Raw genomic sequence first — 17,906 nt, forward strand, 5'->3', positions numbered from 1 at the left:
TCGGTTTACCATCTATGTTTATTTTGGTATCCATGCTTTAAGCTAATCAACCCACATTTGTCTTTGCGTTACTCCAATGGTGTGAGCTTTGTCTTTGCTATTTGTACTTTTGCCAGATTTGTTGTCTGAATTTTCCCCTGATTCAACTAAATACACAGCTTTTCTCTCATCCAAACCTTCTTATTGCCCAAATAACAGTGTGACCTCACTGATTGTGCTAGACCTAGCAATGATAGCAATGCCCCTTTCATTTGGCCAGGAAGATTTCGCAAAATAATCAGGCTTGCGTGGCTGCTGTAAACAGTTTCATATCAGGTCCTGAAAAATTGGCACTGTATATTGCACACAGTAATCTCATCTCCCTAAATTGATCTGTAGCTTCTAGCAATGAATTCCATTCACCCCAAATTTCCTCCATTTCCATTGGACTTGCACATAACGTTGTTAAAGCAGTCTGAAGCCAGCTAAACAATGAATGTTTTCCTTGCTCTCGTAACGCTCCTCAAATGGTCTGCCCCAACATTACATTGGTAGTTTCTGATCCCGTTTTTAACAATTCGTCTAGGGACAGGGATATTCCATCAGTCCCAGTATCCATGTTCTGAACAACCATTTAAACATCAGTTATCCTGATCATTGTCTGAATAGTTTAGCAATATCTAGAAGCTCCGTCTGAGTGTAATCTTGGATGATTCGAGTATTTTGAAAGTTTTCTCCCCCGGCTTGGCCTTTTGATTTATTTGTAAATAAAGCACCCTTTTCTCTGAGAATTCTCCTGTTCTTTCCCTTCAAAATCTTCAATTTCTACTAATCTCACCTCTACCAGCTCATCTCATTCAAAAGTCTGTTCTGAATCACTGTCGTTTATATCACCCGATCATACATTTGGGTCCCAATGTTCTTTCCTAATAAGTGCTCAAATTCTTATCTTGGAAGGAGCACTTTTCCTCTGCCGGCGTTTGCGTGTAGCAACACGCATAGCTATGGTAGCGCATTTATCTTTCATCAGGTCAGCCCGTTTTACTGATGGTTCGAGTGTCTGCATGTATAATGATTTCTTACTCTTTTAGCAGGGAAATCTCATTGCTTAATTTTTGTATCTGGGCATCCTTAATTAATTATTTCCCATGTATTTCATAGAGCGCCTGTAAGAACAACCAACACTCATTTCCGTCAGCAATCTGATCCCTTTTACTTTTCCCAAGTGGTAACTCAGCCAAGCATTCACTGATTACCAAAGGGGAAACATTGTTTTGCAGCATGCCCCATGCCATAGGGGCAGAGAGCAAATGCAGAAAGTCTGCCACCGATGACCATGCATTTGACACTGGCCACCCGAACATGTGACAGAGCAGCCCACCATCAGCATTGTGCTCAACTTTTCCCTGTTTCTTCCAGAATTGCATAGTGCTCACAAATCTGCTAAGACTATGCCAAGTGTATTATGAAGGGTGTGAGTTCACTTCTGCGGCCAGCACACATACACCCACCTCCCCTCTCAGGTTCGAACTTAATGCGACACACTATGAACTCATTCTGGAAGAAACTCAACCAACATATGGTATACTTGCATTTATTTTGATAATGCTCATGCAATATAAATGAACAACGCTTTTAGTAAAATGGAAAGAATGCAAGTTATGAATCACAAGTTCTTAGACCACAAAGGATTATGTTCCTAGGTATACTGGAACAGGTATTCTGGAACACCGTCAGATCTCGGACCCAAGCCACCCTTGTGCCTGGCACCCCTTCCCTGGGATTGGCCTTGCCCCTCACTGGAACCAGTACATAGGTGGGATTTGACTGGCTAGGAACCTCTTCAACTGGAGCAGCTGGTAATTACTGTCGCTTCAAGCATGCACAAAGAGAAGCCCACAGACAGTCCCTCATGTTTAATGGGTTTATACTTTTACTAGGCAGACATGTCAGTCAGAGTGACACACATTTCTAGAATCTTTGTGTGGTGAAAAACATGTTTTAGTTGAAAAATCCAATTCCACACGTATCCAACCTGCTCTTACCCCTCCCACCTCCATGGCTGGGAAAGTGTTTCTTGGGAATGCAGCCTTATCAGCACCTGCCTGGGTCAGCGTGCCTTCAACTCTGTTTTTTCCTGTGCAATTCTGTGTCTGTTTACAATGAACGGTGAAGCCTCGTGCGAAAGTGGAAGCTGAATACAAGTATTGCGACTAAACCTCTGTGAGCAACTTCATGAGGGCGCATGTCATCTGTGATGAATATAGCTCACTGAGTGCCAGGTGTTTAAGCGCTACTAAGCTATCATATAAAAAAAGCATAATCCAACTTTAGCAGCATTCAGTACTCTTTTCCAATAGGCTGTCAGTCCTATTCCCTAATGCAGCAGGCTATAGGCCTAATATTATTAGCTCAGTTGGTTTATGCACATACGCATGCTTTTGCTAATTTTACAACACATTGAGCCAGTAATAGCAGGAAGAACTGAAGTTAGGGTCCTCCCTTTGCTTCGGCATGTAACTTGTGCCCCATGTTGTACATGGTTGATGTAGCCATCTAATGTGGATTTATTATAAAGTTAATATTGTATCCAGTGTGGTTCCTGCAAACACAGAGTGAATTTAATTTGTGTGTAAATATTTGTTTTGTTAACGGGAATCATGTAGAAAATGGATGTATTAGCAAATGTTTATGGATATAGTCTTGATTTTTTTTTAGAAAATGTTGTATAATTAATTCATGTGTATTACTGATATTGTTTTAGAGTATTAGTATTGTACAGATAGAAAACAGTTTAGAATTAAAAGTAAGATTTAGCCCATATTTTATTTCAGTGAGTAGAGGTTTTTCTTCTCTCCAGCAAGAAGTGTTTTCCTCTACAATAACATGATGTCACTGCCTTAATTGGTTGAGTGCTAAAAATACATTCAGTATTCATATAGTATGAGTATGGAAAAAAAAGTGTTACTACTGTTTTTTATACTTCCATTTTCTTCGACAGGTGACAAAATAGAGACAAAAATATAGCTTGGGTTGTGAATTGTTTTTAATTAATATTTTTGCAAATTCATTATTTTTTTTCTAAGTAGTTTTACACAATATTTAACAAATAAAATGTTTACACTATGCTATAATAAAACCATTGAAATCCAGGTAGAGCATTTAGATGCAGGGATGTTAAAGTGAGGAGTACATTGTAACAAAACCTTTGAAATTCAGGGAAAAAACGTTAGTCGAAGGGACATTAAGGTGAGAACTTAACGCAGCAAAACCCTTCAAAATTCAGCGGATGCCACCTTAACTTGATGCCCCCTGTTGCGCAGCCTATGATCACAAATGACATCACTGATGGCATCACTTATTACATTACAACAATAACCAGCCATGGCCAGTGGCACGACCTTTGGCTGTGCCCACTGTATATTGTAAAACACTAACGGGCCACTGGCCATGGTGTTCACCCATGCCCACTGCATATTTTTACACATTAAGGGGCCAGTAGCCATGGCCTTCATCCATGGCCACTGGTGACGGTCTTAGGCTGTTCCCACTGTATATTTCACAATACAAACCAGCCACTTGCCATGGCCCTTGGCCATCCCCCATGTATATTTGAACACATTAAGGGCAGTATCCATGGCCTTCAGCCATGGCCAGTGGGCGCGACTTCGGCCAGACTCACTGTATATTTTCTAACACTAACAAACACCTAGCCATGACCTTCGGCTGTGCCCACTGTAGATTTTGCAACACTAACCAGCCACTAGCCATGGCCTTCAGCCATAACCAGTGGTCACGCCCTTCGGCTGTGCCCGGTGTACATTGTACAACACTAAGTAGCCACTAGCCAAGGCATTTATCCTTGGCCATAGCAGAGGATGCAGCCAAGTCAAAAAATAGTCCAAAGGCGTCCCTCTGCCAGAATGAACACAGTCCATTGACTTGTTCTTTGGGAAGGTACCCATTCGAGAGTCTGCAGCCACACTTTAGCTCACTGTACCTTTCACAGATGGGAAATATCCATTTGCATATAAGTCTTTGTCCATCCCACATGGGCAGTTCAGCACCCTAATGCTATGGCAATTCCCTTCTGAACAAGAGTACCAACAGCAACCCCATACACATGTTTCAGCCTTGTTGGGCCTCGTCAGTGAGGTGGAGATATGTCTCTCTGAGCACAGTGAGTAAGAGGTCCACCTGTGGATGACCCTAAGAAACTTAGGGTGACTAAACCTAAGTCCCTTTAACAATCGAAAAACAGTCCATAGGCGCCCCTCTGCGTGAACGAACCCAGCCCATTGACCTGTCCTTTCAGAAGATACCCACTCGAGAGTCCGCAGCAACACTTGAGCTCACTGTACCTTTCACAGAAGGGAAATATCCATTTGCATATCATTCTTTGTCCCGCCCACATGGGCTGTCCAGCACCGAAATGCTATGGCAATTCCCTTCTGAAAAAGAGTACCAACAGCAACCTCATAGATGTGTTTCAGCCGTGTTGGGCTCATCAGTGAGGTGGAGCAGTCCTCTCTGAGCACAATGAGCAAGGGGTCCACGTCTGGATGACCGTAGGAAACTTAGGGTGACTAAACCTAAGTCCCTTAAACAATAAAAAAAATAGTCCATAGGCGCCCCTCTGCAAGAACAAACACAGCCCATTGACCTGCTCTTTGGGAAGGTACACACTTGAAAGTTCACAACCACACTTTAGCTCACTGTACCTTTCACAGATGGGAAATAGCCATTTGCATATCTGTCTTTGTCCTGCACACATGGGTAGTCCAGCACCGAAATGCTATGACAATTCACTTTTGAACAAGAGTACCAACAGAAACCCCATACATGTGTTTCAGCTTTGTTGAGCCTCTTCAGTGAGGTGGAGCTTTGCCTCTCTGAGCACAGTGAGCAAGGGGTCCACTTCTGGATGACCCTAGGAAACCTAGGGTGACTAAACCCAAGTCCTTAAACAATCAAAAAATAGTCCATAGGCACCCATCTGCGAGAACGAACACAGCCCATTGACCTGTTCTTTGCGAAGGTACCTACTCAAGAGTCTGCAGCCACACTTTAGGTCACTGTGCCTTTCACAGATGGGAAATATCCATTTGCATATCAGTCTTTGTCCCGCACACATGGGCAGTCCAGCACCGAAATGCTATGGCAATTCCCTTCTGAACAAGAGTACCAAAAGCAACCCCCTACACATGTTCCAGTCTTGTTGGGCCTCATCAGTGAGGTGGAGCTGTGCCTCTTTGAGCACAGTGAGTAAGGGGTCCATGTCTGGCTGTCCCTAGGAAACATAGTGTGACTAAACCTAAATCTCTTAAACAATAAAAAAATAGTCCATAGGTGCCCCCCTGCGAGAACAAACACAGCCCATTGGCCTGTTCTTTGGCCTGTTCTTTGGGAAGGTACCCACTCGAGAGCCCTCAGCCTAAATTGTTACTTAGTTAATGAAAGCTTTATTTAGCAATGTCATACATGATGTGATGTCTGATTCCATCACAGATGTAATCAGTGGAGTCAAATATGATGTAATTAGTGATGTCTCCAGTGATGTCATCTGCAATTCCACCAGCAATGCCATCAGTGATGTCATAAATAATGTAATTAGTGATGTCATCAGGGATGTCACCAGTGATGCCATCAGAGATGTCATCTGTGATGTCATCATTGTGGTCATAGGCTGCACAACAGGGGGCATGAAGTTAAGGTGGCTTTAGCTGAATTATAAGAGTTTCATTCAACTACCAGAGAGGCAGACCCACTTTACACTCTATTTCACAACCAGCTATAATGCAATGTCCATCTTCAGACCTCAAAGACAACCTGCCATGAAAATGTGACAGTTCCATTGCAACTTGAGGGGAATCCAGGAGCGGATAAGGACAAAATATGTGGCAGGTAACCCGTATACCCTAAAAATAATTCACCATTATTTAATTTACCATTATTTGCATGACTCTGAATAATTTATTAAATTGATATTTCACTTCTTGAAAAAAATGGAAGCAGCTCTGGTTACATTAAATTAACCAAATTTGGAAAAACAAAATTGTAATCTATCATTTTTTCTCAACTGGGCCTTTATCACCTCAACAATCTACTATTGTTAAATAAGAATGTTACAAATTAACAGGGAATGGGATGCTTTTACAGTTCAAATAATGTTATACTTTATCCACTTAGTGCATGACTTTGAAGACTTGCAATGGATTCCGTACAGCCTATTATGCCCCCCCCCATTTTGTGAGTAGGTTGCAAGAATTAGAAGATATGTGTTTGGGGGCTCAGAGTGAGAAGTTATTTGTTTTACAATTCCTTTATTCCATTTTGAATTTACCACACAAGTGTACAAGACCACCTTCACACTGCTGCATACCTCCAATCCCACTGTTGGTACTGATTTCCAGTGAAAAAAAGACTCAAGAACATGAATCTGTATCAGCTACTGAAAAATTGAATTAGAAGGCTAATCCCCAGCTGGCTCAAATACTTCCTGTTAGCGGGCCTGTTAGGGATTATTCTCAGAAATGTGCTAATTACTCTCTAGCTTAGAGACCCCCAGCACGTTTGCTGGACTCTAGGAATTTCCAACCTGGAGAGAGTGAGCATTTTTTACCACTCTCTCATGTATTTTTCTGTGATTTTAACACTGTGTTTCTTTTTGGTTTTGGAGTCTGACAAACTCCATAGGCATCATCTTTGCATTGTGACACACAGCACCTTCAGTGCAGTGGCACAGGGAAGTCTCTTAGATTTCCCAAAGGTTTAAATACGTTCTCTTGGATAAACTTCTGTTTACAAGAGCAGTAAAGTGAAATTGACTTTACTTACATTTGTAACTTTCTAGAGCCAGCAAACACTATCTTAAATTAGGGTGCTGGTGGGGTTACTTAGTATCCCCTTTGTCTAGTTTCTCATGTAACATTTTTAATGTTACCCTTTCTACAATTAATGGCTGGTGGTAGTGGTTTATGTTTTAATACCATTGTGTGTTTTTATTACGGGCTGATCACGTCTACAGTAATGCACCCATGCATGTCCATTTTGTCAAAATGGCCCGGTCTTCTTTTTTCACCATTTATTGCTGAAAATGTCCTTCTTGAGATTTTCTCTGTGCGACAAACCAGGTTTAGTCCCTTTGTTCATTTCGTCTTTGGCAGGATTCACGAGTGAAGCCTGCCTTTGGCTCCAGTATGTCTGGCAGGGGCAGGAAGTGAGGTAGGTGCCCAAAACTCCCTGTGCTTAATCCTCTTGGTTACAGGAATGCACCCAAAGGTGATTGGCTGGCTGGCTGTCCGGCAAGGACAGCCACCCTGCTGTGTGATGGACATCTAGGCTGGAATAAATGGGAGAAACCTGCACAAAAAGCAAGGCTTTTTGGCTTGGAAGGCAGAGTCGACCACTGGTTGAAGGAATCTGAAGAAGAACTTGGAAGAGACACCTGCTGCAACTTCTGGATCGTTGGTTGCCCGGTGAAGCCCTGCTGCTGTGCTGAAGCTCCAAATACGCCTCGACTAGAGAAGCCCTGCAAGGATGACTTCTCCCCTTGAGTTGGTGGGACAATCAACTCCAAAGTGAACTCATTTGGACATCTTCTCGGAGCTGGGTGTACTTACACTGCTACTGCTGCTGGAATTGAAGTACCAGAGAGAGGAACACCAAACAGAGTGCATCACTTTTAAGACAGACCAAAGCTGCTGAAAGATTCTCCGGACTACCAGTAAGCAGGACTGACAAAGCTTGAGCCATCTCAACAGAGTGCTGGACCCCAGATGCGAGGAAAGTCCAAAGTAGTATCTGTGAGACTGTGGTGGTGATATTTGCTGAGACGCGAGGAGCTGAAACCACGCAGTGCCGCTGATTAGAAGTTGGTCCTTTTCTGCCACTGACCGTCCCGTTGTGTTGTAGGAGTCACCAGAAATCCTCCCTCTTGTCCCCACGACTGAGACCCAGGAACAACAGGATCTACAGAGCCACACAGGAACAGAAGCCAGCTGGAACCATTTATTCTAACCAAAGGTACTGTACAGTCTAAGAGAACTTACGTCTTGTCTTGTAGCCTTACTTGATCTCAGTTGAGACCTGTCTTGGTTACCCCTGTAGAGTTGCTTGCATCTTGTACCTCTCACAAGCCTCCCAGTTTATGACCCTACTTTGATTCTACTGTTTCTACAAGAACTTCTAAAACATTGTGGAAGACTTTTACTTACCTGCAAGAAGTGCTTGCGCTCACCTAGACGTTTGCCCACTTGACATTGGCTGACCTGGCTCCCTGAATGACTCTTCTCTACTCTGATTGAGTTTTATTACCTTCCTTCCAGGAAAGGGTAAACTTACTTTGCATTGGGGGTTTCAAAAGTACTTACCTACTTCAGAATGTTTGTGTGATCTCTTGTTCTATTCTGAAATATCTTTACTTTGACACTCATCTGAGTATTGCTCGAAATGTATCAGCGATATATTAAGGTCCACAGTGTCCTAGCTATATAAGTCTCCTGAGGGTGTAGGAAGTGTCAGTGTGCCATCCCAAAAGTGTATTTGCTGATTTAGAGAAACTAAGAGTGTGTATTTTGGAGTGTATGTGTGTGTAACTATTATATTGCCCCTTCTGAAGAAGACTTATTCAAACTGACTGTTAAATAAATAAATAATTGTTTAATCAAGAAACCTTGAGTGTAAGAGTTTATTTGGATACTTGTCAATGTGAATCTCTGTGTAACTACCCTAAAGCTCATACTGACCTCTCTTGAAATAAGCCCGGCTGCTCAGCCACACTACAAACCTGAGTAGTTCAGACTTATACCAAAGGTTGGGTCCCTAGTGCCAGGAGGTCAAGGTTGTTGTAGTGCACCCAAAGGGTACTGCTCCAAATCTTTCTTAACAGCACCATATCATGAGTGTGTGACACCTGCTCAAACATGTGATTTGAATGTAAGTCAAAAATCCCCAAAAGTGTGCCCAAAAAGCAGGAGAAGACACATTCAGAATTATTGATTGCAAAAAAAGTGGGTTCAAAGTAGGGTATGCGAATGAACCTTGAAGATGGTTGCCCTGAGCAACATTGAAACTTTAGTGGCCTGATCAATCATGACCTTGGAAGAATCAATGTTTGATTAGATTTCTCAGTGTGCACTGAAAAACAGAAAATATAGATAAAGTAAAAGGGACAGACAATACGAGTTCCACCACAACTAGGGCGACGCAAACATGCATCTTAATTCTGGGTGGAATCATGAAGCACTAGATTTTACCAGCACACACTTCCAATTATGAAAAATTGAAAACATTTCATGCGTCTGTTGTTTTTTTTTCCAAGGGGAAGGGAAACCTTAAGGGTTTAATGTTCATGCTGGGGCACTAAAGCATTTGCCATTTTATCACAAGTGCTAAAAGTAGTAAACAAGAAAAGGTATATAGATATATCTATCTGCCAGGTACGAAGGTGTGTGTATGCGTTTTGAGTGTGTGTTTCTCTGCATGCAGAAGAGAAAGTGGTGTCATCGAAGACACATAGGTTACTGGATGTAAATAAGTAAGTAACACCAGTTACATGCAATAGGTAGCGTTCTGAATGAACTCACTGGGTTTCCTAAAGGTGTTAGGTCCACTCAGTACCTACAATAAGCCAAAGGTGGGTCATAATTGTAATGAGGTAAAGTTTGTTCTATGATGGGGCAATAGTATAAAAATCATGCTCACCACTATACCACAAAAATAAGGTAATTCTAAAAATATCACCAAAAATAAGATACCACTAAAATTACCGCTAATATAAGATAATACTATATTATCATCAAAATAGGGTAATACTGAACTATCTCTAATGTTAGTAACAGTTTACCGCCAATATACCACCAACTTATTAAAGTAAGAAAATACTGCCAAATCCAGAAATTGCCCCAAAAGATAAAAACCCCTACAGGCCACAACTCATGAGTTGGCAATGTTATGCAAGAGTTGCTGAATGTTTGTCGTATATGGTTGCGCTAATAGTAGCTCAGCTTTGCATGTCTACCCATACTAAAAGATAGAAACGATAATATTCCCCTCACACCTGTCACCTCTGTTGCATTAGAACTTCCTGACAAGGTCATATGAAGTAACAGGTGCTGGAGAAAAGGGTTAAGTAATAGTTCCGGAACTTCTGACCAGAGACAAATCTACAGAAACTCTGTAGCTTTTAATACGGAAAGTCAAGTCTCCCACCTTGAAATCACCAAGCTGTATGCATCCAAATCTATATCCTGTAGGAAAGCCTAGTTCCTGATCACTTCCATTCTCCATCATGACGTCCCCTGGGATTCAGATTAACGGCCAAGGTTTACACCCTTGAGTGTATCCACTGGCAAGCGCCATGAGTAACTCAGCAGTTATATAACAAACTGCTGAACCCCTGTTCAGCTACACTAGAGCTGACACTTTGAAAGGTGACTACACCTTTCCCGAGCCAAATCACCTGTATCTGAGAAAGAAACGGAGAATATGACCCTTGTTGCACTTGTGCCCATTTTTCCTCATTGTGTAAGAGCCTAAATGCAGTTCATTTTGCTGTAATGCGCTATGCATTTCTCCTCATACGTATTCACTTGCGTGCATGCCACATCCCTTAAATTACATGATCTCATCACTTTATTAACGATTGTGATCATGACATGGGCTTGTTGGAGGCAAATAAACCCTCCTATATTTTTGTAAAAGGCTATTCAGTTTGATCTACCGATCTTAAGATATATGTACTATTCATTTGGTGTGAAAAAGTTTGTGCTGCAGAAGCCGTCCCTTCACCAAAGCGTCATTTCTACCCAGAATTCTTTTTGGGCACATAACCTGATGAGCGCTTGTGACGTCCTCCCGTGTGCAACATTTACCACTGGCACCTTCCAGCCAGCTGCATCAACCATGTGTGAAAGCACGCTTTTCCGTTACATTGACTTTCTGCTTTATCACGTTGCAGAATGTGGTGTTTTTGCGTGACTGCTGCCAGTCCACAGCTATGATTGTTTAACTCCTGGGTTAATTCTGCAGATTGGATTTTTTTTAAATGAGAGCATAGCCAATAACCGGTCCGATTTAAAGCGTGCCGGTGTCCCGATAACGGTTCACGTCCGTCTAAAGAATGAAGAAGGCTGTGACCGCTGCAGGATGTCCGGAGATTATGCGCTTTTTGGGTTAGTTAATAGATTTTGAAAATCATTGTGATGATCAGTGGTCAAAGTGAAAAGAATAGTAGCGGAACTATGGAGTTTTGCATTATTGCTGAAGTATTTGGTACTCACATTTGCACAATCCAACAAGTGTGAAATGTCACCTTTGCACTTGTAAATGCAAATATCATTGCTGGGGTGTTTGGTTGGTGCACAACTGCACATGTTATTACAAATGCCCAGGCTGCCTCTGTGGGGCCTGCAAACAGAAACTAGATGTTCCACTTTTCAGCAGGCCAGTGGCACCATGATGGCAGTACCAATGTCTGTTCAGGCTGCATGTGCATTCTAGCCCCTGCCTAGGCCCAAGGGAGTCTTGACGTAACATGACGGCTGAGGCAGGAATTTCACAAAGGCTTTGCAGGGCAGTATCGCGTGTTTCATGAGTGAGTTCTAAATGTGTTTAATTTTATTTAAAAAAGAAACCATTCTGGAATGATTTATTTTTAAAACATTAGTATGGAAACTGTGAAGAATCAAAGAAGAATAATGGAGGAGCGCAGTTCCCACTCACCTCTGCCACATACTGACAAAGCCAATGGGTCGTCCACAAATTTCTAATTGTAACTGTAATGCAAGTCACACAGGAGTTCTATCACACGTCTTCCCTTCTGAACTGCCAAATCCAGTGGGGTGTTTTTCTATGAAAGGCTCATGCAAGGTTGGGTTGTAACATAAATGTAATGGCAATGAATAGAAAGAGAAAATGGGGGCAGAAAGATGTGGCAGTGGCTTGAAATATATGTGCCCATTGCAATGTTGACCTTGTCGGTCACATCTGGCATAGTTACTTGCCATGTATATGCACACCTGCTTGTGGTCTGGGCTGAAATGGCAAGTTAGGGTTAGTCAATGACCACTATTTACTGGCTCTATAGTTAGTAATGGTAGAAAGCAACTCCTTTGTGAATTAGAAAAGCACTGGATGTGCTGGTGCATCCAGGAAGCTTCATCTAATCCAAAATAAGAATCCATATTAGGTCAGATTGGATCTTCAAATGAGACCTCAAATTTCAAATATATCCAAACCATCATTTATGCAGTTTAACTTTGCTTTATGGTGGCACATATTTCTCAGTTTGCTGTAGGGAAATGCAGGGCAACCGTGCGGTGCTTTGGACAAAGATAATAAACACATCAATCATTCAAGGCTTTTTATGCATGTACTGCCCATTAGTGAGGAATGCATCTCTGCAAGTACGGTCGTGTGTATACAGAGGCCTTGCACTCCGCCTAAATGCTCAGCTTGCACATGTGCTGTCTGTGTGCACAATCCCTGGTACGCTTTGCAGAGAGTAGCCTGGGGTCTCAAGTTCTCTCAGGGCCTTGGGGTGCTAGACCTTCTTTATGATTAAATCATTTCTGTGTGACGAGGTCCATGGCAGCCAGCCATCAAAGTAAGTGCAAACGCGCCAGCAATGCCAAAAACCCAAGGCAGCCTGCTTTATTTAAGGAGGCTGTGGAGGAGCATTTTTCTGCAGCATGTGCTCATCACAAAGGATAGAAGTGTTGAGCTACCTGTCGGTGGTCGCAAGGCAACATGGACTTGAGGCTTCCATCAGTGCCACCACAATCCCTGGGTGGTGGGACCCCTGCAGTGTCTGGAGAGTATTGAGAGCAGTGTCCCCAAGTAACCAAATTGGGTGGCATACAGACCAGAGTGACTGTCCAAACCTAACTGGCAATGGCCTTTTTAGTTTGGGCTTTTAGGTGTGGCTTGTGACACCTATAAACTGAAACTATTGCATGAGAGTACAGATAGGGAGTAATGAGATAGAGCCTGCAGGTGTTTCTGGTTATGTGCCCACCCATTGACTACCAATGGCCATGCTAATCACTATGACCATTCCCACCCAGTGCTTGCCCTTCCCTCCCAAAACACCTCCTCATGGGAACTCGTTGAACTTGCTTTAATCAAGCCTTACAATCAAACGTTGCACTTAAAGTGCCTGCAGTGTTTTTTTCAAAGCAGTCTTCTGAGAGTTAATGACTTAATTGGCGTTGTAAACCGGTACTGGTGTAATACATTTTTTTTTCACCAGGTCTGTCTTCAGCCACTTAATTTATAAACACTGAAGTCCTGTGAAAAACAAGCATTGGCAAACCAACAGATTTGGCTTGTGAATAAGTATTGAGCATTTCCCAGGCACTGCTTTTAGATGTGTAGGTAATTAGATGAGTAGGTTCTTGTACCATTTATTTATGTATTGGTTATTTATAAAGCACACAATACAGCAAATGGTGTTTCAAGGTGCTACAAAACAAAAAAAGGGGGGAACAGGGATGAAAATAACAATCATGGTGCCATTAGGCCTTGTGACAATCGGATTGTGCAAGTGCAGTAACAAGAGGTGCTAGGGAGAGGAGAATGGGGAGGGAGGGCGTCTAGGGCTAGGCAAGTGCTAAGAGAAGGCCAGGTGGCCAAGTGCCAGGGAAAGCAGGGAGTGCAGGGAGTGAGGATCACATGATATGTGCAAGGACAGGGGTGGACAGGGCGTGTAGGTCCTGGTACCTTGTGGGACTCAGACGGAACCAGGCAGCCAGTCAACTGCTGCAGATGGGGGTATTAGCAGGGCAGGAGGAGAGGGAAGGAGGAAGAGACAAGGCGTGTCTTGAGGAGCTTCCAGAACTTAAGGAGCTCCGGTTCAAGCCTGAGAAGGGCAGGGAGTTCATTCCAGAGGGAGGCTCCAGGGGAAGAGAGAGATCTACCCCCACTCTCTGGTTGGAGAAGTGTCTGATCTCCAGAGAATCAGAGCTTGAAGACCATGGAGGTATTTACACAGAGAGAGTTGGATGTAGCATGTTCCGAGGCCCCAAACAGCCTTGTGAATGATGCAAATGGTCTTGAATTTGATCCTTGCAACAACCACGAGCCAGTCGAGAGATTTTAGGGTTGGAGAGATGTGGTCCCTTTGCTTGAGGCCAAGGATAAGTCTTGCAGCCCTATTCTGGATTAGCTGAAGAGGGATGATAGAGTAGGAAGAGGTAGAGGGGAGCCTGAAGAAGAGTTGTGGGTCATCTGCATAGCACTGGAAAAGAGGAGAGAAGCCATAGATCAGTTGAGCAAGAGGTGTAAGATATATGCTCAAAAGCCAGGGCAAGAGGATAGAGCCATCTGGGATGCTACATGTGGAGAGAGGGGTGGTGGAGGAGAAGAAGCCCTGGAGCACCTGGGAAGGCTGGTCAGTGAGGAAGGAGGTCAACCAATCGAGTGGCCGGTGTGAGATAACAAGAGTATCTTGGAGCTGATTTATGAGTATAGAGTGGTTTTGCGAGCAGTTCTTTGTGGATATTCAGGAGAGCATATTTCATGCATCTGGATGCTCAGAATCCTGACTGATGGTTGTGTAATCAACCAACAAGCGCAGTGTGTCGGGTTAGTTGGGGGAAGACCAGCTTCACCAGGACTTTCCCAATGAAGGGTGTAGTAGAAATAGGGCTGTAGTTGGCCAGAAACGAGGGGTCTGCTGAAGGATTCTTTGGGAGGGGATGCACGAGGGAGTGCTTGAGAGAAGAAGGGGAAGAGCCAGATGTTAAGGAGTGGTTACAGAAGTCAGAAAGAGCCAGAGCGAGGGAGGAGATGTTGTCCTTAATGGTTCTGGAAGAACAGGGAGACACCTGTTTGGATGAAAACTTCATGGAGCAGACATCTCTAGATATATTGTCTGTTGTGATAGGTTAAAACGCTGGGTGAGTGGGTGGGGGTGTAATAGAGGCCAAGGGAGGCAGGGGTACAGGGGAGGAGTGGTGGAAGGGGAAGAAGAGAGAGGTCAGCATATCCTGAGTTTTATTGTTGAAATGGTTGGCCAGTGCAGTATAGACGGACTGAAAAGGAAGAGGTAAGGTGGAGACTGTAGATAGATTGGCTAGTTCCTTGCAGTTCATCCATGTTATTAGAGGCTCCAGAGATACAGGCCTGGATGTGGGCCCTCTTCTTACAATGGATAGAGAGTCTGTTTTGCCTTTGGAGTAGGCAACAGGCCAGTTTGTCAGCGGATGTGCCTAAGGTCTGTCACTTCCATTCAGCCACTCTGTACTTGTATTTCAGGGCAGCCGGATCGAAGTCGTACCAGCTGTTATGCTTGGAGGCAGGTTTCAGGGGGATCCTCATGACAGGGGCAAGAATTCCAAGAGTGTTCGTGATAGCAAGATGAAGATTGGCAAGGACAGGTTCAGTGAGTCAAGGGAAGGGGAATGAAGAGGGATGAAAGTGGAGGCAAACGCAGCTGCTGACACTCGTTTCATTAGTCGAATGACCGTGAAGGAGGCTGGCAGTGCTGGTAGAGGCTCGGTCAGGGGGCTGAGAGGTTCCAGATGAGAAGAGAGGAGAGAGTGATCAGACCAGGAGAGCGGGGTAGTGAGAGGGTTGGAGAACGGGAGATCAGCGGGGATGAAGGCATCAAGAGTGTGTCCGGCAGAGTGGGTCGGGCCGGAAGGGAGAATAGCGAGGGAGAGGTACAGAGGTCACGGAAGGGTGAGGAGGCAGGAACAGTGGAGTCTAGGTGGATGTTGAAGTCTCCAAGGTGGAGGAGTTTAGAAGTAGAGGTCAGAAGATGGGAGGTGAAGTCAGTCCATTGACTTTGCTTTGTTGTGATGTAATTATGTCTGTGGTGCGCTGCACACAGGTCCCAGTACCATAATGGTAATTTTGTTGTAGAATGGAATGCATCAGATAAGAGCGGGGTGAACAGTGAGGTTTCCACATTCCCTTCTTTCAAACCCTGATATTTTTCTCTGGTGGGCCTAATCACTTAGCCCTGAATGGTGTAGTTTCGAGACTAGAACAAACATCAAATAGGGGTACCGGTTTCAATAGTGGTGTCTTTTGGCATTCCATTTATTATTGCCCTCCATGATGAAGTGACACAGTACATGAAAGAAGCACTGTTTAACCTGTGACACTCACATATCAGTGTTTTATGGAGAACATACTTTTCTGATACACCAACGTTGACTGGATGCTTCAGGTAGAGATAGCTACTACGTCAGGACCTGAAGTATGAGAATATCTCATAACGTCTTGTTTAGAAATGCCTATGAAACCTATGCTTTCAAGTCTATTTCTTTGGGGAATGGTACGGTGAAGTGGACATTTTGAACCCCATTTATTTAACGATGTTCCTGACAAATTGCAGCACTTGGACTTTTGAGGCTCTCCATGACAAATTACATATAATGGCAGCAACTAGGCCTGTAAGGGTGTCATCTAAATAAGATGACTATACCTGGCTGTCGGCACCTGGACACTTCAGGTGGCCCATGGCATATCATGGCAACACCACTAGTGCTCTACTTTGCATAATGAGAACTGTGTCCTTCACAGGAGTCCTTACCTGGTGTATGGTGACAGCACTAAGGCATTATGATGGCAGTCAACACCTTGCCTACGACGATGTATCTTGCATGTTATTACAATACGTGGATATGAGGCATTGCCTGTCAACAAAATTGCAGTACTTTGACTTTTGGGATTGTACCTGGCATTCAATTACATCAACCGAGCATGTGAGGCTGCATCTTCCATTGTATGGCTTGCTAGCATTTAAGACTGTAGTGGGCGTAGCCTATGCACATTCTTCTGGGTGTGAACCTGTCAAATAGCGGCTTCATATTCAGGCTTCACTTACATTTTTATTTAAATAATAAGATTGCCTAGCAAGGCATGACTATACAATACATCACTCTAATATGTGATTAGTAACCAAAATAAACTTTTGTCCGCTTTGGCAACTTTTTATTTTATTAATGTTGTGATGTTTTGTCCTGTGATACCTGGTCGAAATTCATCTGCCACCAGTTGGGTCAAAGGTTCGGATGATGTCATTTCCTGTGATGTCATCTGGCACTATATGTCACTTGATTTTAGTGATTTGAAGTCCTTGCATGTAGCCTCTTCTGTAATGGTGTGACTGTAAGGGGGACTTTGCTTAAGGGCCTATGGGCCAGGGCCACAAGTATATCTTCCTCATTCAGGCTCTACCAGTGATTCCCTCAAGCTCATCAGGCTCTCTAAGTGGTAGTTATGACAGAGAGTGCATGTCTCACGAAGTGGAGTGGGGTGATTCACAAGTATAGAATGCACATTTCATGTATACATAATTGAGAGACGGTCCACACATTATATGTTATACAAATATTATATTTGTGTAAGCAAAAGCAAAAAGCAAAAAGAGAAAAAAATGCAGTCGCAGGTAAATAAAGGTTGTTGCATATTCTGTTTCACAATATAACAGATAAGTAGAAACACATTTAAGCAAGAGTCCCTTAGAGTCCCTGGTAGAAAGGGGAAGGCAGTAACAAAGACAGCACAGTAGTGTGAATAGGGTCAGGTGCTCTTGGGCGGGCAAACATTAATTTTGGGCACAATTGCTGGAGTTCTGCCCTCAAAAATGTCTGAAGATGAAGAAGAGGTCCGGAATAAAGGATGATCTGAAGAAAATAGATGCCAGCTGTGCCAGAGGATCATGAGAGCAATAAACTGCGACCAAAGAAGCAGTTCTGAAACACGCTCTCAGCAGTTTCCAAATGTTGTTGCAGAACACCTTGTTCAGTGACCACCAAGGGATCCAGCAATAATTCACAGTTGCAGGAGGGAAGTCAAAACCTTTAGAAAGTGTAATTATTCTCGATCCAGTGATTTTCAACTCAGGGTTTGGGCCTATGAGAGTGGAAATGTGAGTTGCTTGCGGTTCTCCAAGATGACGGGTTCCCACTTCA

The sequence above is a fragment of the Ambystoma mexicanum genome, chromosome 6p (genome assembly GCF_040938575.1).
Source record: "Ambystoma mexicanum isolate Mex_15411 chromosome 6p, UKY_AmexF1_1, whole genome shotgun sequence".
Classification (NCBI taxonomy): Eukaryota; Metazoa; Chordata; class Amphibia; order Caudata; family Ambystomatidae; genus Ambystoma; species Ambystoma mexicanum.